Genomic DNA, 26,701 nt, shown 5'->3' with positions numbered 1-26,701 from the left:
CACAGGAAACAAAGGTCAATAACATTAGGGGAAATGCTAATGAGAAAAAAAAATATCACTTCACACCTACTAAGATAACTAAAGCCAAAAAAAAAAAAACAAAAAAAAATATTGGTGAAAATACACAGGAAGTTGAAAACCACATTACATACAGTGAGGGTATGACATTAAAAGGTAGCCTGGAGAGGAGGGGCAAGATGGCGGAAGAGTAGGGTCCTCAAGTCACCTGTCGCCACCAAATCACCTAGATAAGCTTCAAATTATCATGAAAATCTATGAATTCGGCCTGAGATTTATTATTTATTTATTTATTTATTTATTTATTTATTTATTTATTTATTTATTATTTTCATACTAAATTTATTTTTTATTGGTGTACACTTTGCCACCATACAGAATAACACCCAGTGCTCATCCCCTCAAGTGCCCCCTCAGTGCCCATCACCCATTCACCCTCACCCCCCGCCCTCCTCCGCTTCCACCACCCCTAGTTCGTTTCCCAGAGTTAGGAGTCTCTATGTTCTGTCTCCCTTCCTGATATTTCCCACAGATTTCTTCTCCCTTCCCTTATATTCCCTTTCTCTATTATTTATATTCCCCAAATGAATGAGAACATACACTGTCCTTCTCCGATTGACTTACTTCACTCAGCATAATACCCTCCATTTCCATCTACTTTGAAGCAAATGGTGGGTATTTGTCGTTTCTAATGGCTGAGGAATATTCCATTGTATACATAAACTACATCTTCTTTATCCATTCATCATTCGATGGACACCGAGGCTCCTTCCACAGTTTGGCTATTATGGACATTGCTGCTAGAAACATCGGGGTGCAGGTGTCCTGGTGTGTCACTGCATCTGTATCTTTGGGGTAAATCCCCAACAGTGCAATTGCTGGGTCGTAGGGCAGGTCTATTTTTAACTCTTTAAGGAACCTCCACACAGTTTTCCAGAGTGGCTGCACCAGTTTACATTCCCACCAAGAGTGTAAGAGGCTTTTCTCTTTTCTCTGCATCCTCTCCAACATTTGTGGTTTCCTGCCTTGTTAATGTTCCCCATTCTCACTGGTGTGAGGTGGTATCTCATTGTGGTTTTGATTTGTTTTCCCTAATGGCAAGTGATGCAGAGCATTTTCTCATGTTCATGTTGGCCATGTCTATGTCGTCCACTGTGAGACTTCTCTTCATGTCTTTTGCCCATTTGATGATTGGATTGTTTGTTTCTTCGGGGTTGAGTTTAATAAGTTCTTTTTTTTAAATAATAAATTTATTTTTCATTGGTGTTCAATTTGACAACATACAGAATAACACCCAGTGCTCATCAGGTCAACTGCCCACCTCAGTGCCCGCCACCCAGTCACCCCCATCCCCCGCCCTACTCCCCTTCTACCACCCCAAGTTCGTTTCCCAGAGTTAGGAGTCTGCCATGTTCTGTCTCCCTTTCTGAGATTTCTTACTCATTTCTTCTCCCTTCCCCTCTATTCCCTTTCATTATTATTATTATTTTTTTAATAAATTAATTTTTTATTGGTGTTCAATTTACCAACATACAGTATAACACCCAGTGCTCATCCCGTCAAGTGTCCCCCTCAGTGCTGGTTACCCACTCACGCCCGCCTCCCCGCCCTCCGCCCCTTCCACCACCCTTAGTTCGTTTCCCAGAGTTAGGAGTCTTTATGTTCTGTCTCTCCTTCTGATATTTCCCACACATTTCTTCTCCCTTCCCTTATATTCCCTTTCACTATTATTTCCCCAAATGAATGAGAACATACACTGTCCATCTCCGATTGCCTTACTTCACTGAGCATAATACCCTCCAGTTCCACCCACGTTGAAGCAAATGGTGGGTTTTTGTCGTTTCTAATGGCTGAGTAATATTCCATTTTTTAAAATAAATTGATTTTTATTGGTGTTCAATTTACCAACATACAGAAAAACACCCAGTGCTCATCCCGTCAAGTGTCCCCGTCAGTGCCCGTCACCCATTCACCCCCCCCCCCCTGACCTCCTCCCCTTCCACCACCCCTAGTTCATTTCCCAGAGTTAGGAGTCTTTATGTTCTGTCTCCCTTCCTGATATTTCCCACACATTTCTTCTCCCTTCCCTTATATTCCCTTTCACTATTATTTATATTCCCCAAATGAATGAGAACATACACTGTTTGTCCTTTTCCAATTGACTTACTTCACTCAGCATTATACCCTCCAGTTCCATCCATGTTGAAGCAAATGGTGGGTATTTGTCGTTTCTAATGGCTGAGGAATATTCCATTGTATACATAAACCACATCTTCTTTATCCATTCATCTTTCGATGGACACCGAGGCTCCTTCCACAGTTGGCTATTATGGACATTGCTGCTAGAAACATCGGGGTGCAGGTGTCCTGGTGTGTCACTGCATCTGTATCTTTGGGGTAAATCCCCAACAGTGCAATTGCTGGGTCGTAGGGCAGGTCTATTTTTAACTCTTTAAGGAACCTCCACACAGTTTTCCAGAGTGGCTGCACCAGTTTACATTCCCACCAAGAGTGTAAGAGGCTTTTCTCTTTTCTCTGCATCCTCTCCAACATTTGTGGTTTCCTGCCTTGTTAATGTTCCCCATTCTCACTGGTGTGAGGTGGTATCTCATTGTGGTTTTGATTTGTTTTCCCTAATGGCAAGTGATGCAGAGCATTTTCTCATGTTCATGTTGGCCATGTCTATGTCGTCCACTGTGAGACTTCTCTTCATGTCTTTTGCCCATTTGATGATTGGATTGTTTGTTTCTTCGGGGTTGAGTTTAATAAGTTCTTTTTTTTAAATAATAAATTTATTTTTCATTGGTGTTCAATTTGACAACATACAGAATAACACCCAGTGCTCATCAGGTCAACTGCCCACCTCAGTGCCCGCCACCCAGTCACCCCCATCCCCCGCCCTACTCCCCTTCTACCACCCCAAGTTCGTTTCCCAGAGTTAGGAGTCTGCCATGTTCTGTCTCCCTTTCTGAGATTTCTTACTCATTTCTTCTCCCTTCCCCTCTATTCCCTTTCATTATTATTATTATTTTTTTAATAAATTAATTTTTTATTGGTGTTCAATTTACCAACATACAGTATAACACCCAGTGCTCATCCCGTCAAGTGTCCCCCTCAGTGCTGGTTACCCACTCACGCCCGCCTCCCCGCCCTCCGCCCCTTCCACCACCCTTAGTTCGTTTCCCAGAGTTAGGAGTCTTTATGTTCTGTCTCTCCTTCTGATATTTCCCACACATTTCTTCTCCCTTCCCTTATATTCCCTTTCACTATTATTTCCCCAAATGAATGAGAACATACACTGTCCATCTCCGATTGCCTTACTTCACTGAGCATAATACCCTCCAGTTCCACCCACGTTGAAGCAAATGGTGGGTTTTTGTCGTTTCTAATGGCTGAGTAATATTCCATTTTTTAAAATAAATTGATTTTTATTGGTGTTCAATTTACCAACATACAGAAAAACACCCAGTGCTCATCCCGTCAAGTGTCCCCGTCAGTGCCCGTCACCCATTCACCCCCACCCCCTGACCTCCTCCCCTTCCACCACCCCTAGTTCATTTCCCAGAGTTAGGAGTCTTTATGTTCTGTCTCCCTTCCTGATATTTCCCACACATTTCTTCTCCCTTCCCTTATATTCCCTTTCACTATTATTTATATTCCCCAAATGAATGAGAACATACACTGTTTGTCCTTTTCCAATTGACTTACTTCACTCAGCATTATACCCTCCAGTTCCATCCATGTTGAAGCAAATGGTGGGTATTTGTCGTTTCTAATGGCTGAGGAATATTCCATTGTATACATAAACCACATCTTCTTTATCCATTCATCTTTCGATGGACACCGAGGCTCCTTCCACAGTTTGGCTATTGTGGACATTGCTGCTAGAAACATCGGGGTGCAGGTGTCCTGGCGTTTCTTTGCATCTGAATCTTTGGGGTAAATCCCCAACAGTGCAACTGCTGGGTCGTAGGGCAGGTCTATTTTTAACTCTTTGAGGAACCTCCACACAGTTTTCCAGAGTGGCTGCACCAGTTTACATTCCCACCAAGAGTGTAAGAGGCTTCCCTTTTCTCCGCATCCTCTCCAACATTTGTTGTTTCCTGCCTTGTTAATGTTCCCCATTCTCACTGGTGTGAGGTGGTATCTCGTTGTGGTTTTGATTTGTTTTCCCTGATGGCAAGTGATGCAGAGCATTTTCTCATGTGCATGTTGGCCATGTCTGGATCTTCCTTTGTGAGATTTCTGTTCATGTCTTTGGCCCATTTCATGATTGGGTTGTTTGTTTCTTTGGTGTGGAGTTTAATAAGTTCTTTATAGATCTTGGTAACTAGCCCTTTATCTGATACGTCATTTGCAAATATCTTCTCCCATTCTGTGGGTTGTCTTTTAGTTTTGTTGACTGTATCCTTTGCTGTGCAAAAGCTTCTTCTCTTGATGAAGTCCCATAGTTCATTTTTGCTTTTGTTTCTTTTGTCTTTGTGTACGTATCTTGCAAGAAGTTAGGGTGGCCAAGTTCAAAAAGGGTGTTGCCTGTGTTCTCCTCTAGGATTTTGATGGACTCTTGTCTCACATTTAGATCTCTCATCCATTTTGAGTTTATCTTTGTATATGGTGAAAGAGAGTGGTCCAGTATCATTCTTCTGCATGTGGATGTCCAATTTTCCCAACACCATTTATTGAAGAGACTGTCTTTCTTCCAGTGGGTAGTCTTTCCTCCTTTATCGAATATTAGTTGACCATAAATTTCAGGGTCCACTTCTGGATTCTCTATTCTGTTCCATTGATCTATGTGTCTGTTTTTGTGCCAGTACCACACTGTTTTGATGACCACAGCTTTGTAGTACAACCTGAAATCTGACATTGTGATGACCCCAGCTATGGTTTTCTTTTTTAAAATTCCCCTGGCTGGTTCCCTGGGTGGTGCAGCAGTTTGGCGCCTGCCTTTGGCCCAGGGCGCAGTCCTGGAGACTCGGGATCGAATCCCACGTCAGGCTCCCGGTGCATGGAGCCTGCTTCTCCCTCTTCCTATGTCTCTGCCTCTCTCTCTCTCACTGTGTGCCTATCATAAATAAATAAAAAAAATAAAAAAAAATAAAATTCCCCTGGCTATTCGGGGTCTTTTCTGATTACACACAAATCTTAAAATAATTTGTTCTAACTCTCTGAAGAAAGTCCATGGTATTTTGATAGGGATTGCATTAAACTTGTAAATTGCCCTGGGTAACATTGACATTTTCACAATATTAATTCTGCCAATCCATGAGCATGGAATATTTTTCCATCTCTTTGTGTCTTCCTCCATTTCTTCAGAAGTGTTCTCTAGTTTTTAGGGTATAGATTCTTTACGTCTTTGGTTAGGTTTATTCCTACGTATCTTATGCTTTTAGGTGCAATTGTAAATGGGATTGACTCCTTAATTTCTCTTTTCACAGTCTCATTGTTAGTGTATAGAAATGCCACTGATTTCTGGGCATTGATTATGTATCCTGCCACGCTACCAAATTGCTGTATGAGTTCTAGCAATCTTGGGGTGGAGGCTTTTGGGTTTTCTATGCGGAGTATCATGTCATCGGCGAAGAGGGAGAGTTTGACTTCTTTGCCAATTCGAGTGCCTTTAATGTCTTTTTGTTGTCTGATTGCTGAGGTGAGGACTTCCAGTACTATGTTGAATAGCAGTGGTGAGAGTGGACATCCCTGTATTGTTCCTGATATTAGGGGAAAGGCTCCCAGTGCTTCCCCATTGAGAATGATATTTGCCTTGGGCTTTTCGTAGATGGCTTTCAAGATGTCGAGGAAAGTTCCCTCTATCCCAACACTCTGAAGGGTTTTGATCAGGAATGGATGCTGTATTTTGTCAAATGCTTTCTCTGCATCTAATGAGAGGATCATATGGTTCTTGGTTTTTCTGTTGCTGATATGATGAATCACAATGATTGTTTTACGAGTGTTGAACCAGCCTTGTGTCCCGGGGGATAAATCCTACTTGGTCATGGTGAATAATTTTCTTAATGTGTTGTTGGATCCTATTGGCTAGTATCTTGTTGAGAATTTTTGCATCCATGTTCATCAGGGATATTGGTCTGTAATTCTCCTTTTTGGTGGGGCCTTTGTCTGATTTCGGAATTAAGATGATGCTGGCCGCATAGAACGAATTTGGAAGTACTCCATCTCTTTCTATCTTTCCAAACAGCTTTAGTAGAATAGGATTTCTTCTTTAAACGTTTGATAGAATTCCCCGGGGAAGCCATCTGTCCCTGGACTTTTGTGTCTTGGGAGGTTTTTGATGACTGCTTCAATTTCCTCCCTGGTTATTGGCCTGTTCAGGTTTTCTATTTCTTCTTGCTCCAGTTTTGGTAGTTTGTGGCTTTCCAGGAATGCGTCCATTTCTTCTAGATTGCCTAATTTATTGGCGTACAGCTGTTCATAATATGTTTTTAAAATCGTTTGTATTTCCTTGGTGTTGGTAGTGATCTCTCCTTTCTCCTTCATGATTTTATTAATTTGAGTCTCCTCTCTCTTCTTGTTAATAAGGTTGACTAATGGTTTATCTATCTTATTAATTCTTTCAAAGAACCAACTCCTGGTTCTGTTGCTCTGTTCCACAGTTCTTCTGGTGTCGATTTCATTGAGTTCTGCTCGAATTATAATTTACTCTCTTCTTCTGCTGGACGTGGGGTCCGTCTGCTGCTCTTTCTCTAGCTCCTTTAGGTGTAAGGTGAGCTTTTCTATTTGAGTTCTTTCCAGTTTTTGAATGGATGCTTGTATTGCGATGCATTTCCCCCTCAGGACTGCTTTTGCTGCATCCCAAGATTTTGAATGGTTGTATCTTCATTCTCATTAGTTTCCATGAATCTTTTTAATTCTTCTTTAATTTCCTGGTTCACCTTTTCATCTTTTAGCAGGATGGTTCTTAACCTCCACGTGTTTGTGGTCCTTCCAAACTTCTTTTTGTGATTTAGTTCTAATTTCAAGGCATTATGGTCTGAGAATATGCAGGGGACTATCCCGATCTTTTGGTATCGGTTCAGACCCGATTTGTGACCCAGTATGTGGTCTATTCTGGAGAAAGGTCCATGTGCACTTGAGAAGAATGTGTATTCAGTTGAGTTTGGATGTAAAGTTCTGTAGATATCTGTGAAATCCATCTGGTCCAATTTACCATTTAAAGCTCTCGTTTCTTTTGAGATGTTGTGTTTCGAAGACCTATTGAGGGTAGAAAGAGCTAGATTGAAGTCACCAATTATAAGTGTATTATTATCTAAGAATTTCTTCACTTTGGCTATTAATTGATTTAAATATTTTGCAGCTCCCACATTCAGGGCATATATATTGAGGATTGTTAAGTCCTCTTGTTGGATAGATCCTTTGAGTATGAGATAGTGTCCCTCTTCATCTCTCACTATAGTCTTTGGGGTAAATTTTAATTTATGTGATATGAGGATGGCTACCCCTGCTTTCTTTTGAAGACCCTTTGAATGGTAAATGGTTCTCCAACCTTTTATTTTCAGGTTGTAGGTGTCCTTCTGTCTAAAATGAGTCTCTTGTAGACAGCAAATAGATGGGTCCTGCTTTTTTATCCAGTCTGAAACCCTGTGCCTTTTGATGGGGTCATTAAGCCCGTTCACGTTCAGAGTGACTATTGACAGATATGAGTTTAGTGTCATCATGATATCTATTCAGTCCTTGTTTTTGTGGGTTGTTCCACTGAACTTCTTCTTAAAGGGGAATTTTAAGAGTCCCCCTTAAAATTTCTTGCAGAGCTGGTTTGGAGGTCACATATACTTTAAGTTCCTTCCTGTCTTGGAAGCTCTTTCTCTCTCCTTCCATTTTGAATGAGAGCCTTGCTGGATAAAGTATTTTTGGTTGCATGTTCTTGTCATTTAGGACCCTGAATATATCTTGCCAGCCCTTTCTGGCCTGCCAGGTGTCTGTGGAGAGGTCTGCTGTTAATCTAATATTTCTCCCCATAAAAGTTAGAGATTTCTTGTCCCTTATTGCTTTAAGGATCTTCTCTTTATCTTTGGAATTCGCAGGTTTCGCTATGAAATCTCTAGGTGGTGAGTGGTTTTTATTGGTTTTAGGGGGGATCTTTCTATTTCCTGGATCTGAAAGCCTGTTTCCTTCTCCAAATTAGGGAAGTTGTTAGCTATTATTTGTTCAAATACATATTCTGGGGCTCTATCCCTTTTGGCGCCCTTGGGAACAGAAATTAAACTTACAGTTTTCCTTCTGAGGCTGTCATTTATTTTCCTTAATTTGTTCATGGTCTCTTAATTGTATGTCTCTTTTTTCCTCAGTTTTCCTCTTTGCCATTAACTTGTCTTCTTTGTCACCTATTTGCTCTTCTACCTTGTTAACCCTCGTTGTTAAGACTTCTCGTTTGGATTGCATCTCATTTAATTGATTTTTAATTTCTGGCTGATTGGATCTAAATTCTGCAGTCATGAAGTCTCTTGAATCCTTTCTGGTTTTTTTCTAGAGCCACCAGTAGCTGTATAATAGTGCTTCTGAGTTGGCTTTCTGACATTGAATTGCAATCCCGATTTTGTAACTCTGTGGGAGAGAGGACTGTTTCTGATTCTTTCTTTTGAGGTGAATTTTTCTTTCTAGTCATTTTGCTCAGTGCATTGTGGCCAAAAACAATTTGCAGTAGGAAACGGGGAAAAAGAGAGAAGGGAAAAAAGAACAGAAAAAGAAAAGAAATAGAAAAAGAAGAGAAAAAAGGGGGAGGGAAACACACAGAAACAGAAAACAAAGGTTAGGATCCTCCGATTCTATATACTGTAATTCCCTTGCAGCGGTGCTTGGTCAATAACTTATTTGTCCCCTGTCTGTCTAGCTGGTCTTCTCAGGGAGGGGCCTGCTGTGCTGAGTCTCAGGTGAGAGCACTTGCGGGAGCTGCTCAGCCCCCTGCGTGGTGCTCGGCTCAGTGGGGGTTGTTAATCTTGTGGGGCTCCAGGAGGAACACCCACAGTGGCGGCGGCCAGCTCTTGCCCTGGAGTCAGCTCCTGCAGTAATTACAGAGCTCTCAGTCTGCAGGGGCCTGGATGTCCGGGGGCGGGGGCCGCCAATCTGCACAGCTCGGGACTTCCCAGCCGCAGGAGCATCCTGGCTGTCCTGGGCCCTCCTGGCCTCCACCTGAACCAGGGGGAGTGCCGGATCCTGTTCTGTGCCCCAACGCCCTTATCTCCAGGGCCTGCACCGCTGGAATCGCGCTGCCAGGGCCACAGCCTCCTCCACAGAGCCTCCGCCCGAGCCCCTCCGATCTGCTCCCAGCCCCGCTGCGGTGCTGCAGCCCTTTAGGGAGCTCGCCCGCAGGGTGTGGTGCTCTCCCCGGGGCGCAGGTGTCTGTTAGTGCCTCTGGAAGCCTGAGGGCATCTCCGCCCCTTTTGGGGTCGTGCTCCAACTCCCTGCGAGTGCCCTTGCGTCCGGGAAGATTGGTCAAGCTCCTGCTTCTCCCAGACGGGGCTTTCCTGTCCTGGGGGTTCTCGCCGTGTGGCCTTAGCCCGTTCCTCATGTGGCCCCTCCCTCTTGGATGCTTCTTATTTATTTATTTTTCCATTTCCTAACTTCTCTGAGGACCCTACTCTTCTGCAATCTTGCCCCTCCTCCTCCTCTGTACTATTTTAAATACTCATCATTGGGTCTTCTGAATTATTCACATTTGCATTCATTCCTTTGCATATGAGCATCTTGTAGGAACTTCTCCATTTTTTTTTTTTTACAAAAGATTGATTTCTTTCTTTATTTAAGAGAGATAGAGAGAGGGAGGGAGGGGCAGAAGGAGAGTCCCAAGCAGACCGCGCCTTTAGCATGGAGCCCGATGTGGGGCTCAGTGCAGGGCTCAATCTTACAACCTGGAGATAATGACCTGAGCCAAATCAGGAGAAGAATACTTGACTAATTGTGCCACCCAGTTGTCCCCGGACTTCTCTTTTTTATTTATTTAAGATCTCATTTATATTTATGGTGTAATAGTTTTATATAGAGATTTTTTTATCTATCTAGTTCTGGTCATTAATTTTCCCTTTCCTGCTCCTCCTTGAGCTCTCATTATGATGTGCTTAATAACATGTGCTGTCAGCACCTGAAATGATGAAAAGAAAGAATTGAGTTTCTAGTGATTACATTGTTTTCAATGGTAGTGTGAGTTAACTGAATGCCCATAATTTACTTTTCTTAATTGTATTCATCAATTTTAATCACTGATCATCTACTGCCAAGTTTTACTCTTCAATATCATTTTGAGAGCATATATCCTTTAAATTTGTATAAAAATTCTTGGTTCTGGGTCATTGTGAAATAGTAATGTGATCTCCCAATGAGAGAGGACTTGATGTTTCAAAAGCAACAGCCTTTTCCTTCCAGCCAACACAAAATTAATTAAAATAGTGTCTTCAGTTTGTTAAACCTCTAATGAATGAGCTTTTGATGATGTTTCCACTTACCTGTTCTAAAGGCACAGTATGAAGTGAGATATGTTCAAGGGTTAGTCAAAATTGAAAATCTGCTTTTCACTCTCTGTGATTCTCTGTATATGAATATATATACCATCTTCTGCTTTTTAATATAAAAATGTGAGTCACTTTGGCGGCAGATGAGTTGGAGCTCTGGGAATCCAAATTGCAGTGGGAGTTGTTACAGCACAGAGGCTGCTGCCCAAGCATGACCAGGAGAGGTGTTTACACTTTATTTCTGACCCTGGACATGCTGTGGTTCTCTCTGACCACTGGCTTGATTACAATAGACATGAGAGTGTTGGTTGGTTGGTTGTGCTATAGGAATTGTAGAGATATTTGAATTAATGGACACGTCCTTTCCTTCTCATTACTCCAAACTATCCTTTTACCTTACTTTGAACAGCTTTGAGTAATTTTGTAGATACATTATCTCCAGACTTCTCTGAACATAACATCCTCAACATAAACACAGATATCTATATGTTATAAATTTACTACTGACAGCATGTATTATGTACAATATTAATATATTCAGGAGTAGAAATGTTAAAAGGCAAAGTTAAAATAAATTATGATAAATGATTTAAAATTTCTTTTTTTATTTAAAATTTGAAATTATACATTGATAGTACAACTGTTTTATGCTCAGTAATATTTAATAACTGCTTTTATTTATGTAATTTTCAAATATCTATAAGGCACAAAATGGTTTCATAAACATTGCCCTTTTTACTATCAGTTATCATCAACTGTTGTACTATGAGATATTGCTTTTAAAAACTTAATCATAATTGAGGATCTTGGTGTACTTTTCACCATTGACTTCAAAGTTTGAATAACTTGCCAATAAAGAATGTCATGAATGAATTTCACATTGGCTTATATTGCTGTCACTTATATGAAGTTCTTATTTAATTCCAGTCAAATTCACTACTTAACCCAGGGCTTAATGTGGTTTTAGTCATAGACATCACATTTATTACTGCAGTCAATACAATGGGTGGAAAATTATTATATATAGATGTTAAAATCATCCATACTTTTGTATAATGCAAAATTCCTTCCCATAAGACAAATCTGATTCTACCTTAAATTTGCAAATCATTAGAAATAATTTTCTGGGTGGCCCAGGTGGCTCAGCGGTTCAGCGCCACCTTCACCCCAGGGCCTGATCCTGGAGACCCGGGACTGAGTCCCACATCGGGATCCCTGCATGGAGCCTGCTTCTCCCTCTGCCTGTGTCTCTGTGCCTCTCTCTCTCTCTCTCTCTCTCTGTGTCTCATAAATAAATAAAATCTTTTAAAAAAAGAAATAATTTTCTGTGTACTTTTTGATATTGTTTGCTATAAGAGGTGCATTTTATATATTGCCACATCGCTTATGTAAGCCATTTTTATAGGGGCTGAAAACAGAAGTATTCTTGCAGTAGAATGTGGTTCTTGTGCTTTTGCTATTAAGAAACATCTGAGAACATTTTATTACATTTAGTGAAAAATTTAAACCCTTCATTTATTAACTGTTGGATTTTAATACTGCAAAAGATTTATAGTTTTATTTTATATTTTTATATTTACCCTTTGAATGGTTTGCTTTTCATAATGACCAGCTAATATATCAAGGTACAGTATAAATTGTTAAGTTCAATGTTAATAATAGTGGAAATAAATCCATATTGTAAAAACGTTTCTTAATAATTTCGAATATTTTCAGCCAGCTTATTGTCAGTCTGGTAACTTGTACTTTTACTTTGTGATTTATCTTACAAGGAGTTCATGTTATGGTAAAATTGTCAGCTCTATCATTTTATAATCACATATGAGTTTTAATAACTATATTATATTCAGTCCAATGCTTATTAACACAAATCCATTTAAACTCCTTATAAATTTCTGGAGAACAAATCAGGTTAAAATAAGCTAACATAGTCCTTCAGCATACAGTTCTTCCAATTTTGGCACACATAAGCTATGATACATAGAAATATGTTCAAAGCAAATAACTGCAAAGAGAAGTCTTCTAAATACCTCTGTCTTTTGGTTAACTCATACTTTTTGAGACAAATTTAAGTATCATATGTAATATGAGCAGGTATTATATAGATTAATTTAGAGTGCTAAGAATAGTCTGATTATTAAATATTAGTGAAGCTTACTTATCTTTTCAAATAAAGACACATAAATATCTACTCATTCACATTTCCCTCCTCAACCTCATGAATTGGTTACATTCAGCTTAAAATGTATTCATCCTCCTCTGGGGCAATGGGTTAAAATAAATTGTAATGACTGTTTAATTCAGTTTTCTCTTTTGGTTCAACAATAGATATTGACCCAATTAATACTCCTCCAGGTCCTATACTCTCCACAGTGATAGTTCTTCCCTTGAATGAATATGCACCCTCTATTATTGGCCAAGGTAAAATTCTGTGATGTCTCAAGCATTCCTCTCCTGTCCTCACATGCTTAATATTCTCAATTTCTATTACATTACTGTATATTCCTTGGTGGTAGGATTTGTATTTAGCATTCACTCTTTATTTAATTTCTTACTTTTGGCTAATTTATTGAGTGAGTTTGCCTCCTATTCTCTAAAGTATTTCAACTCACTAGTGTTGAATATACCGTCCTTTGATTTCCTCTAAAGAAAATCTGGAGACAAAGTTTTGGTGTTCTAAATTTAAATTTGTTTTCTAGCAGCATAAGTTCTTATAGTGCAGATATTGCTCTAAGATATAAGGAATCTCTTTACAACTAGATCACAAGTGGCTAAAGTGAGTCTTTGAAATAGGTATTGAACTCAGCAAGTCTCAAACTTTCTTGTGACTTGTATGTCAGGAACCTGTCTTGAAGGATTTCAGAATCTAGTTTTTCAATACTGACCCCAAATAACCCATTTCTAAGCGTGATGATACAGGTATGACATAAGGCAAACCTTGTTTTACAGAGTTTGCAACTATCTCCTAAAAGAGGCTACCTTTCCTCAAAGAAACAACTGTGTCTTTAATGATAGGCATTGATTAGATGTACAGAGAGACAAGAAGAAAATTCTAGGCAGATATAATTATATGCAGGGAGGTATGGAAGCATAGAGTATTCTGACATAGTGAGTGAACAGAAAATAATTAATACATTTGAAGTATGTGATAACTTGGGTGGTGAAGAAGGAGAGTCTTTGATGAGGAGAGAAAGGTTAGAATAAGAACTTTGAAGGGTCTTAAATATCAAAGTAGTTTGAACATATTCAGTAGTTAACTAGGAGATTTCAAAATGGTAAAATAGAGACCGAAAATAATCAAGTATTCAAAATAGCACTGTAAAGTAATTACTGTGCTATTTTAATAATCTAGGGGAAAAATGTTGAAAGTCTAACCTAAGGTCATGGAGGGTAATGGGGAAGAGGTTCTGATTAAATTTTCAGGTAGAAATGTAAAAATTTGGTTTGCACGAATAATGACACATTGAACAGAGTAAGCAGTGAGTTCCAAATGTAGATTCTCTACATTAGAATTAAATGAGGTAAGAATTTCTGGACTGGCAGAGTGAGGAGCCTGGTGAACTCTCTCTCCAACAAAACAAACACTTCACTAGGGAAACTTACAGAAAATAATAGTGTAGAGTCTCCAGAAATTTTCCAAGTTATACAGAAACTATAGAAACAATCATTTAAGAAAATCTAAATCTTAAAAACAGTGAGTCTGGCATTAAACCCCCCCCACCCCACCCCATGTCTTCTTTCCCAGCTCCATATTGTAGAAGCCCTTTTCTGCTCTACTCAGGGTTCTCTGCTCTAGGCAAGTGTGGTGAAGAAAATAGGGATTCCTCCTCTTCATGATCCAGTCTAGCATGTGTTCTTAGGTTTTACCCTGGAATGGTATGTGTTGAAGATGTTCTATTCTAGGTGTACATAGCAAATAATGAGCCTATCTTTACCTATTTCACAACTACTTATAGGACAGAGATTTCACTTATATAAGGTATTTAAATCAGCCAAACTAATGGAAACAGAAAATATAATGGTGGTGGCCAAAGGCAGGGCAGAGGAGTAAATGGGGAGTTACTGTTCAATGAGTATATAATTTCATCTATGCAAGAATAATTATCTCTGGATTTTCTGCTGTACAACAGTGTCCCTATAGGTAAAAATACTATATTTTGTGTTTAAATTTATTTTTAGATTTTTAAAAGATTTATTTATTTATCCATGATAGAGAGAGAGAGAGAGAGAGAGAGAGAGAGAGAGAGAGAGAGAGGGCAGAGACACAGGAGGAGGGAGAAGCAGGCTCCATGCCGGGAGCCTGATGTGGGACTCGATCCAGGGACTCCAGGATCGTGCCCTGGGCCAAAGGCAGGCACCAAACTGCTGAGCCACCCAGGGATCCCCTATTTTTAGATTTATAAATTTATTTATTCATGAGACACACACACACACACACACACACACACACACAGAGAGAGAGAGAGAGAGAGAGAGAGAGGCAAAGACACAGGCAGAGGTCCCATGCAGGGTCCCATGCAGGGTCTCATGCAGGGAGCCTAATGTGGGACTTGATCCCAGGTCTCCAGGATCATGCCCTGGGCTGAAGACAGTGCTAAACCGCTGATCCACCCAGGCTGCCAGTGTTTAAAAATTTATTGAGAGGGTGGTTCTAATGTTAAATGTACTTAGCACAGCAATAAATAATAATGACAATGGCAACTCTATGCTAGACATGGCAGGCTGAGAATGCAATGGCTTCTCTCAGCACCCCCATTATCCAGCTTACTTAGACTGGAAGTTCATGCCAGAAGGAGTGAGTTGAGATGACCAGGACCTTTACTTTCTTTAGTACCCACTCAGACAGGAGGGTGTCACTTAGGGAGAAATGGGCTGCTTCCCCTGCCCTCAGCTCCTGTGTAGAGGTACACAGGCTCCACATAGAAGAACAGGCACACTGTAAGGATGAAGAACTCCATAGTTCTATCTGATGGAGGATGTCTTTATTTGGAACAGAGCTTTGAGAGTTCCATGTAACAATATATTTCAGAAACAGTGGAGCTCTTGGTGAAGGGCAGTTAAGAAAACATTCATAGCAGTGTTATGCGGGTATCAACAAACCACATTGCATAGCAAACAGAAGTTTAAAAGATAGAAACAGTGATGGGCTCAAGAGAAATACTACTGGGATCACAGACAACCTTATCCCCATAAGTCAGGCTGTGTGCATGCAGTGGCTGCACCTACTTAGGAGAAATCAGACAGTCATGGAGCAGAAATGAAAAGATTCTTCAAGCCACACATAGTTTTATCAACAAAGGGTGGAAGCCTCAATGACAAAAAATATTAAGGACAACTTCTAGCCAAATATTGTCTAAAAAATAAGCAACACCAAACCACGGGCAATTTCTAGGAAGCCAACTTAAAAAAAAGTCATATAAAATATTCTTAGTCTGGAAGACACTGTGAATGCTGAAGTCTGTGCACCTCTCAGGAAACACTGGAGAGAGAGCATCCAGCTATTAGTTCCTGAATAAATATGGGGCAAAATTGTAAACTCTGAACTGTGTTATCAGCCTCTAAGCCACACATATGTCTACTCTGGATAAAATTCTACTTGGCCTAGGAGAGTTAAGCAAAACCACTGATCAGTAAGTGGCTTACGATATCCCAACAGTAACCAAGTTGATTGTAAACAGAAAACAATCTGAGCAGGGACATGATAGGCTACACACAGGAGGGGCAATACACTTGAGTTCATTCAGCCAAAGAACTAATCAATCAATCAATCAATCATCAATCAGTCAATCAATCAAAAAAAATTCCACTAACATCAATATAAGAAGAGGGATCAGTAACCAGAAGTGCTATAATATATTATTTAAAATGTCCAGTTTTGGAGTACCTTGGTGGTTCAGTCAGTTAATTGTCTGCCTTCAGCTCAGATCATAATCCCAGGGTCCTGAGATTGAGCCCTGTGTAGGGCTCCCTGCTCAGTGGGGAGCTCCATCTCCCTCTGCTACTCCCCTATTCTCGTGCACGTTCTTTATTTCTCTCTCAAAAAATAAATAAATGAAATCTTCTAAAAATGTCCATTTTGAGGGGATCCCTGGGTGGATCAGCGGTTTGGCTCCTGCCTTTGGCTCAGAGCATGATCCTGGAGTCCTGGGATTGAGTCCCGTGTCGGGCTTCTGGCATGGAGCCTGCTTCTCCTCTGCTGTCTCTCTCTCTCTTTCTCTCTCTCTGTCTATCATAAATAAATAAATCTTTGGATTTTAATACTGCAAAAGATTTATAGTTTTATTTTATATTTTTATATTTACCCTTTGAATGGTTTGCTTTTCATAATGACCAGCTAATATATCAAGGTACAGTATAAATTGTTAAGTTCAATGTTAATAATAGTGGAAATAAATCCATATTGTAAAAACGTTTCTTAATAATTTCGAATATTTTCAGCCAGCTTATTGTCAGTCTGGTAACTTGTACTTTTACTTTGTGATTTATCTTACAAGGAGTTCATGTTATGGTAAAATTGTCAGCTCTATCATTTTATAATCACATATGAGTTTTAATAACTATATTATATTCAGTCCAATGCTTATTAACACAAATCCATTTAAACTCCTTATAAATTTCTGGAGAACAAATCAGGTTAAAATAAGCTAACATAGTCCTTCAGCATACAGTTCTTCCAATTTTGGCACACATAAGCTATGATACATAGAAATATGTTCAAAGCAAATAACTGCAAAGAGAAGTCTTCTAAATACCTCTGTCTTTTGGTTAACTCATACTTTTTGAGACAAATTTAAGTATCATATGTAATATGAGCAGGTATTATATAGATTAATTTAGAGTGCTAAGAATAGTCTGATTATTAAATATTAGTGAAGCTTACTTATCTTTTCAAATAAAGACACATAAATATCTACTCATTCACATTTCCCTCCTCAACCTCATGAATTGGTTACATTCAGCTTAAAATGTATTCATCCTCCTCTGGGGCAATGGGTTAAAATAAATTGTAATGACTGTTTAATTCAGTTTTCTCTTTTGGTTCAACAATAGATATTGACCCAATTAATACTCCTCCAGGTCCTATACTCTCCACAGTGATAGTTCTTCCCTTGAATGAATATGCACCCTCTATTATTGGCCAAGGTAAAATTCTGTGATGTCTCAAGCATTCCTCTCCTGTCCTCACATGCTTAATATTCTCAATTTCTATTACATTACTGTATATTCCTTGGTGGTAGGATTTGTATTTAGCATTCACTCTTTATTTAATTTCTTACTTTTGGCTAATTTATTGAGTGAGTTTGCCTCCTATTCTCTAAAGTATTTCAACTCACTAGTGTTGAATATACCGTCCTTTGATTTCCTCTAAAGAAAATCTGGAGACAAAGTTTTGGTGTTCTAAATTTAAATTTGTTTTCTAGCAGCATAAGTTCTTATAGTGCAGATATTGCTCTAAGATATAAGGAATCTCTTTACAACTAGATCACAAGTGGCTAAAGTGAGTCTTTGAAATAGGTATTGAACTCAGCAAGTCTCAAACTTTCTTGTGACTTGTATGTCAGGAACCTGTCTTGAAGGATTTCAGAATCTAGTTTTTCAATACTGACCCCAAATAACCCATTTCTAAGCGTGATGATACAGGTATGACATAAGGCAAACCTTGTTTTACAGAGTTTGCAACTATCTCCTAAAAGAGGCTACCTTTCCTCAAAGAAACAACTGTGTCTTTAATGATAGGCATTGATTAGATGTACAGAGAGACAAGAAGAAAATTCTAGGCAGATATAATTATATGCAGGGAGGTATGGAAGCATAGAGTATTCTGACATAGTGAGTGAACAGAAAATAATTAATACATTTGAAGTATGTGATAACTTGGGTGGTGAAGAAGGAGAGTCTTTGATGAGGAGAGAAAGGTTAGAATAAGAACTTTGAAGGGTCTTAAATATCAAAGTAGTTTGAACATATTCAGTAGTTAACTAGGAGATTTCAAAATGGTAAAATAGAGACCGAAAATAATCAAGTATTCAAAATAGCACTGTAAAGTAATTACTGTGCTATTTTAATAATCTAGGGGAAAAATGTTGAAAGTCTAACCTAAGGTCATGGAGGGTAATGGGGAAGAGGTTCTGATTAAATTTTCAGGTAGAAATGTAAAAATTTGGTTTGCACGAATAATGACACATTGAACAGAGTAAGCAGTGAGTTCCAAATGTAGATTCTCTACATTAGAATTAAATGAGGTAAGAATTTCTGGACTGGCAGAGTGAGGAGCCTGGTGAACTCTCTCTCCAACAAAACAAACACTTCACTAGGGAAACTTACAGAAAATAATAGTGTAGAGTCTCCAGAAATTTTCCAAGTTATACAGAAACTATAGAAACAATCATTTAAGAAAATCTAAATCTTAAAAACAGTGAGTCTGGCATTAAACCCCCCCCACCCCACCCCATGTCTTCTTTCCCAGCTCCATATTGTAGAAGCCCTTTTCTGCTCTACTCAGGGTTCTCTGCTCTAGGCAAGTGTGGTGAAGAAAATAGGGATTCCTCCTCTTCATGATCCAGTCTAGCATGTGTTCTTAGGTTTTACCCTGGAATGGTATGTGTTGAAGATGTTCTATTCTAGGTGTACATAGCAAATAATGAGCCTATCTTTACCTATTTCACAACTACTTATAGGACAGAGATTTCACTTATATAAGGTATTTAAATCAGCCAAACTAATGGAAACAGAAAATATAATGGTGGTGGCCAAAGGCAGGGCAGAGGAGTAAATGGGGAGTTACTGTTCAATGAGTATATAATTTCATCTATGCAAGAATAATTATCTCTGGATTTTCTGCTGTACAACAGTGTCCCTATAGGTAAAAATACTATATTTTGTGTTTAAATTTATTTTTAGATTTTTAAAAGATTTATTTATTTATCCATGATAGAGAGAGAGAGAGAGAGAGAGAGAGAGAGAGAGAGAGAGAGAGAGGCAGAGACACAGGAGGAGGGAGAAGCAGGCTCCATGCCGGGAGCCTGATGTGGGACTCGATCCAGGGACTCCAGGATCGTGCCCTGGGCCAAAGGCAGGCACCAAACTGCTGAGCCACCCAGGGATCCCCTATTTTTAGATTTATAAATTTATTTATTCATGAGACACACACACACACACACACACACACACACACACACACACAGAGAGAGAGAGAGAGAGAGAGAGGCAAAGACACAGGCAGAGGTCCCATGCAGGGTCCCATGCAGGGTCTCATGCAGGGAGCCTAATGTGGGACTTGATCCCAGGTCTCCAGGATCATGCCCTGGGCTGAAGACAGTGCTAAACCGCTGAGCCACCCAGGCTGCCAGTGTTTAAAAATTTATTGAGAGGGTGGTTCTAATGTTAAATGTACTTAGCACAGCAATAAATAATAATGACAATGGCAACTCTATGCTAGACATGGCAGGCTGAGAATGCAATGGCTTCTCTCAGCACCCCCATTATCCAGCTTACTTAGACTGGAAGTTCATGCCAGAAGGAGTGAGTTGAGATGACCAGGACCTTTACTTTCTTTAGTACCCACTCAGACAGGAGGGTGTCACTTAGGGAGAAATGGGCTGCTTCCCCTGCCCTCAGCTCCTGTGTAGAGGTACACAGGCTCCACATAGAAGAACAGGCACACTGTAAGGATGAAGAACTCCATAGTTCTATCTGATGGAGGATGTCTTTATTTGGAACAGAGCTTTGAGAGTTCCATGTAACAATATATTTCAGAAACAGTGGAGCTCTTGGTGAAGGGCAGTTAAGAAAACATTCATAGCAGTGTTATGCGGGTATCAACAAACCACATTGCATAGCAAACAGAAGTTTAAAAGATAGAAACAGTGATGGGCTCAAGAGAAATACTACTGGGATCACAGACAACCTTATCCCCATAAGTCAGGCTGTGTGCATGCAGTGGCTGCACCTACTTAGGAGAAATCAGACAGTCATGGAGCAGAAATGAAAAGATTCTTCAAGCCACACATAGTTTTATCAACAAAAGGTGGAAGCCTCAATGACAAAAAATATTAAGGACAACTTCTAGCCAAATATTGTCTAAAAAATAAGCAACACCAAACCACGGGCAATTTCTAGGAAGCCAACTTAAAAAAAAGTCATATAAAATATTCTTAGTCTGGAAGACACTGTGAATGCTGAAGTCTGTGCACCTCTCAGGAAACACTGGAGAGAGAGCATCCAGCTATTAGTTCCTGAATAAATATGGGGCAAAATTGTAAACTCTGAACTGTGTTATCAGCCTCTAAGCCACACATATGTCTACTCTGGATAAAATTCTACTTGGCCTAGGAGAGTTAAGCAAAACCACTGATCAGTAAGTGGCTTACGATATCCCAACAGTAACCAAGTTGATTGTAAACAGAAAACAATCTGAGCAGGGACATGATAGGCTACACACAGGAGGGGCAATACACTTGAGTTCATTCAGCCAAAGAACTAATCAATCAATCAATCAATCATCAATCAGTCAATCAATCAAAAAAAATTCCACTAACATCAATATAAGAAGACGGATCAGTAACCAGAAGTGCTATAATATATTATTTAAAATGTCCAGTTTTGGAGTACCTTGGTGGTTCAGTCAGTTAATTGTCTGCCTTCAGCTCAGATCATAATCCCAGGGTCCTGAGATTGAGCCCTGTGTAGGGCTCCCTGCTCAGTGGGGAGCTCCATCTCCCTCTGCTACTCCCCTATTCTCGTGCACGTTCTTTATTTCTCTCTCAAAAAATAAATAAATGAAATCTTCTAAAAATGTCCATTTTGAGGGGATCCCTGGGTGGATCAGCGGTTTGGCTCCTGCCTTTGGCTCAGAGCATGATCCTGGAGTCCTGGGATTGAGTCCCGTGTCGGGCTTCTGGCATGGAGCCTGCTTCTCCCTCTGCCTGTCTCTCTCTCTCTTTCTCTCTCTCTGTCTATCATAAATAAATAAATAAATCTTTAAAAATAAAACTTTAAAAAAATGTCCATTTTGAACCAAAACTGATGATACATGAAGAAATACAAAGTTATATCTCACATATGAAATTAAAGGTTAGTAGAAACTGCTTTTGTGGGGACTCCAATGTTGCACTTGGAAGGAAAAAAACCTTCAAAGTAGCTATTATAAATATATTCTGAGAATTAAATGAAAGCATGCCAAAAGAAATAGAGGAAGATATGACACTATCTTATCAAGAAGAAGGTATCAAAAAAGATAGAAATAGTTTCTAAAAATGGAGATTCCAGAGTTGCAAAGTATAGTAACTCAAATGTGGAAGTCATTAGAGGAGCTCACCCATTGAGGGGAACAGTCAGAAGCAAGAACCAGTGAACTTGAACATACATCTGTAGCAATTCTGCAATCTCAAGAGATGTAAAACAGGAAATGAGTAAAAGTGAACAGAGCATCAGAAGAATGACGACACCATTAAGTGCACCTATATATGTAAAAGGATGTACATTTTGGCTTCTGGATTGAACCATTAATCTGATCAAGATCTTATTAATTCAAGTAGGAAATGCAGGAAAAATAACAGGTTTGGGAAGGTAGGTAACTAGCTTAGTTTTTATATTTTGGGCTTAAGATGACTTCGAGATACTCAAGGAATGGCTCAATAGAAAGTTAAAAATAAAAATTTCCAGCTCAGAAATGAAGAGGAGAAAGGAGAAAATAATTCTGCTGACTGTATGTAGAAACAACTACTACCTTGAAGGCTGGGTGAGCAAGAGGAAGAGATTACCCAGAACCCATCAATGCTACCAGGTCAGTGTCACCATCACTGATGTTGAAACCTTTATCCTATTACCAGGTAAGAAGATAAGACTTCATGCACTTGGTGACACTTTAGGAGCCTTGGACCCTTTAAACTTACTGATGTTCCTGAGCTTCCCAATGTATTTCTGGAGTACATGTTGTCAATACCGCTGCTGCCTGAGCCTGAAGCAGAGGAATGTAAAGTTTCTCCCTTTTTCCTGTTGTCCAATATCATCTTAAAGCCTGCCACTGATAGAACCTGATAGGAGTAAGTTTGCAAGGGAGTCCATCCTTTAGAGAGAGGACTGTAGGAGAGCTAATATGGGGCTGAGCATCATAAGAGAAACATTCAGAATAATTTTTCCATTTGGTTACTCAGCATCCATGCATAACACTCCACCTTTATTTAAACTTCCTTTTTAAAATTTTTATTTATTTATTTATTTGCCAATTTATTTATTTATTTGTTTATTTAAGATTTTATTTCTTCATGAGAGACAGAGGGAGAAAGAGAGTCAGAGACACAGGCAGAGGGAGAAGCAGGCTACATGCAGGTGCCCCATGTGGGACTTGATTCTGGGACTCTGGTATTACACCCTGAGTCGAAGGCAGATGCTTAACCACTGAGCCACCCAGGAGTCCCTTTTATTTAAACTTCAAATCAATGACTGTTACTTCAATCTAAAGATTCATTTATCCTGCATGCTAATTAAGACATTCTACCCTTTTTGTCCAAGCAGAAAGCTAAACATTCTCATAGATTACCGTATCCATCTCAGTGTAGTGTTGGGATCTCCTCTACTTTAGTCATAATCCCTCAGGAATTTAATGTAACCTCGAGACTAAATGGTAAAATTAATCACATCTCCTTGGTGAGGAAAAAATAAAAGAAAAAAAAGAAAAAAAGAATTTGAATTTTCTTAATAGATATCATAAACACAAAATTGCCGTAACACACAACTCAGGAGGAAAACATTCTTAGTTACTATAATCATCATTTTCCTATTAATGAGTCATGAGACTCAGTTGTCTGTGATGGTTTTCTTTACTACCAGTAGCTTTCTTCTTTTGTTTTTATCTATTATCTCCAATGATGATGTTTCTTTTCTTTTTTTTTTTGAAGGTTGTGGTTTATTTTTTTTAATAATAAATTAATTTTTTATTGGTGTTCAATTTTCCAACATACAGAATAACACCCAGTGCTCATCCCGTCAAGTGCCCTCGTCAGTGTCCGTCACCCATTCACCCCCACCCGCCCCCTTCTCCCCTTCCACCACCCCTAGTTCATTTCCCCGAGTTAGGGGTCTTTTTCTTCTCCCTTCCCTTATATTAACTTTCCCTGTTATTTATATTCGCCAAATGAATGAGAACATACACTGTTTGTCCTTCTCCGAGTGATATACTTCACTCAGCATATACCCTCCAGTTCCAGCCACGTTGAAGGAAATGGTGGGTATTTGTCGTTTCTAATGGCTGAGTAATATTCCATTGTATACATAAACCACATCTTCTTTATCCATTCATCTTTCGATGGACACCGAGGCTCCTTTCACAGTTTGGCTCTGTGGACATTGCTGCTAGAAACATCGGGGTGCAGGTGTCCTGGCGTTTCATTGCATCTGAATCTTTGGGGTAAATCCCCAACAGTGCAATTGCTGGGTCGTAGGGCAGGTCTATTTTTAACTCTTTGAGGAACCTCCACACAGTTTTCCAGAGTGGCTGCACCAGTTCACATTCCCACTAAGAGTGTAAGAGGCTTCCCTTTTCTCCGCATCCTCTCCAACATTTGTTGTTTCCTGCCTTGTTAATGTTCCCCTATCGAACTGGTGTGAGGTGGTGTCTCATTGTGGTTTTGATTTGTATTTCCCTGATGGCAAGTGATGCAGAGCATTTTCTCATGCGCGTGTTGGCCATGTCTGGATCTTCCTCTGTGAGATTTCTCTTCATGTCTTTTGCCCATTTGATGATTGGATTGTTTGTTTCTTTGCTATTGAGTTTAATAAGTTCTTTATAGATTTTGGAAACTAGCCCTTTATCTGATATGTCATTTGCAAATATCTTCTCCCATTCTGTAGGTTGACTTTTAGTTTTGTTGACTGTATCCTTTGCTGTGCAAAAGCTTCTTATCTTGATAAAGTCCCAATAGTTCCTTTTTGCTTTTGTTTCTTTTGCCTTCATGGATGTATCTTGCAAGAAGTTACTGTGGCCGAGTTCAAAAAGGGTGTTGCCTGTGTTCTCCTCTAGGATTTTGATGGAATCTTGTCTCACATTTAGATCTCTCATCCATTTTGAGTTTATCTTTGTGTATGGTGAAAGAGAGTGGTGTAGTTTCATTCTTCTGCATGTGGATGTCCAATTTTCCCAACACCATTTATTGAAGAGACTGTCTTTCTTCCAGTGGATAGTCTTTCCTCCTTTATCAAATATTAGTTGACCATAAGTTCAGGGTCCACTTTTGGGTTCTCCATTCTGTTCCATTGATCTATGTGTCTGTTTTTGTGCCAGTAGCACACTTTCTTGATGACCACAGCTTTGTAGTACACCCTGAAATCTGGCATTGTGATGCCCCCAGCTATGGTTTTCTTTTTTAAAATTCCACTGGCTATTCGGGGTCTTTTCTGATTCCACACAAATCTTAAAATAATTTGTTCTAACTCTCTGAAGAAAGTCCTTGGTATTTTGATAGGCATTGCATTAAACGTGTAAATTGCCCTGGGTAACATTGACATTTTCACAATATTAATTCTGTCAATCCATGAGCATGGACTATTTTTCCATCTCTTTGTGTCTTCCTCAATTTCTTTCAGAAGTGTTCTCTAGTTTTTAGGGTATAGATCCTTTACCTCTTTGGTTAGGTTTATTCCTAGGTATCTTATGCTTTTGGGTGCAATTGGAAATGGGATTGATTCCTTAATTTCTCTTTCTTCATTCTCATTGTTAGTGTATAGAAATGCCATTGATTTCTGGGCATTGATTTTGTATCCTGCCACGCTACCAAATTGCTGTATGAGTTCTAGCAATCTCGGGGTGGAGGCTTTTGGGTTTTCTATGCAGAGTATCATGTCATCGGCGAAGGGGGAGAGTTTGACTTCTTCTTTGCCAATTCGAATGCTTTTAATGTCTTTTTGTTGTCTGATTGCTGAGGCTAGGACTTCCAATACTACGTTGAATAGCAGTGGTGAGAGTGGACATCCCTGTCTTGTTCCTGATCTTGGGGGAAAGGCTCCCAGTGCTTCCCCATTGAGAATGATATTTGCTGTGGGCTTTTCATAGATGGCTTTTAAGATGTCAAGGAAAGTTCCCTCTATCCCTACACTCTGAAGAGTTTAGATCAGGAACAGATGCTGTATTTTGTCAAATGCTTTCTCTGCATCTAATGAGAGGATCATATGGTTCTTGGTTTCTCTCTTGCTGATATGATGAATCACACTGATTGTTTTACGAGTGTTGAACCAGCCTTGTGTCTCGGGGATAAATCCTACTTGGTCATGGTGAATAATTTTCTTAATGTGTTGTTGGATCCTATTGGCTAGTATCTTGTTGAGAATTTTTGCATCCATGTTCATCAGGGATATTGGTCTGTAATTCTCCTTTTTGGTGGGGCCCTTGTTTGGTTTTGGAATTAAGGTGATGCTGGCCTCATAGAACGAATTTGGAAGTACTCCATCTCTTTCTATCTTTCCAAACAGCTTTAGTAGAATAGGTATGGTTTCTTCTTTAAACGTTTGATAGAATTCCCCTGGGAAGCCATCTGGCCCTGGACTCTTGTGTCTTGGGAGGTTTTTGATGACTGCTTCAATTTAATCCCTGGTTATTGGCCTGTTCAGGTTTTCTATTTCTTCCTGTTCCAGTTTTGGTACTTTGTGGCTTTCCAGAAATGCGTCCATTTCTTCTAGATTGCCTCATTTATTGGCGTATAGCTGTTCATAATATGTTTTTAAAATCATTTGTATTTCCTTGCTGTTGGTAGTGATCTCTCCTTTCTCATTCATGATTTTATTAATTTGAGTCTTCTGTCTCTTCTTGTTAATAAGGCTGGCTAATGGTTTATCTATCTTATTAATTCTTTCAAAGAACAAAGTCCTGGTTTTGTTGATCTGTTCCACAGTTCTTGTCTCTATTTCATTGAGTTCTGCTCGAATCTTAATTAACTCTCTTCTTCTGCTTGTGTAGGATCTATCTTCTGTTTTTTCTCTAGCTCCTTTATGTGTAAGGTTAACTTTTGTATTTAGTTCTTTCCAGTTTTTGAATGGATGCTTGTATTGTGATGTATTTCCCCCTTAGGGCTGCTTTTGCTGTGTCCCAAAGATTTTGAAAGGTTGTATCTTCATTCTCATTAGTTTCCATGAATCTTTTTAATTCTTCCTTAATTTCCTGGTTGACCCTTTCATATTTTAGCAGGATGGTCCTTAACCTCCATGTGTTTGAGGTCCTTCCAAACTTCTTGTTG

This window comes from Vulpes lagopus, chromosome 5 (assembly GCF_018345385.1).
Source record: "Vulpes lagopus strain Blue_001 chromosome 5, ASM1834538v1, whole genome shotgun sequence".
Taxonomy (NCBI): Eukaryota; Metazoa; Chordata; class Mammalia; order Carnivora; family Canidae; genus Vulpes; species Vulpes lagopus.
Note: the sequence above shows the minus strand (reverse complement) of the source record.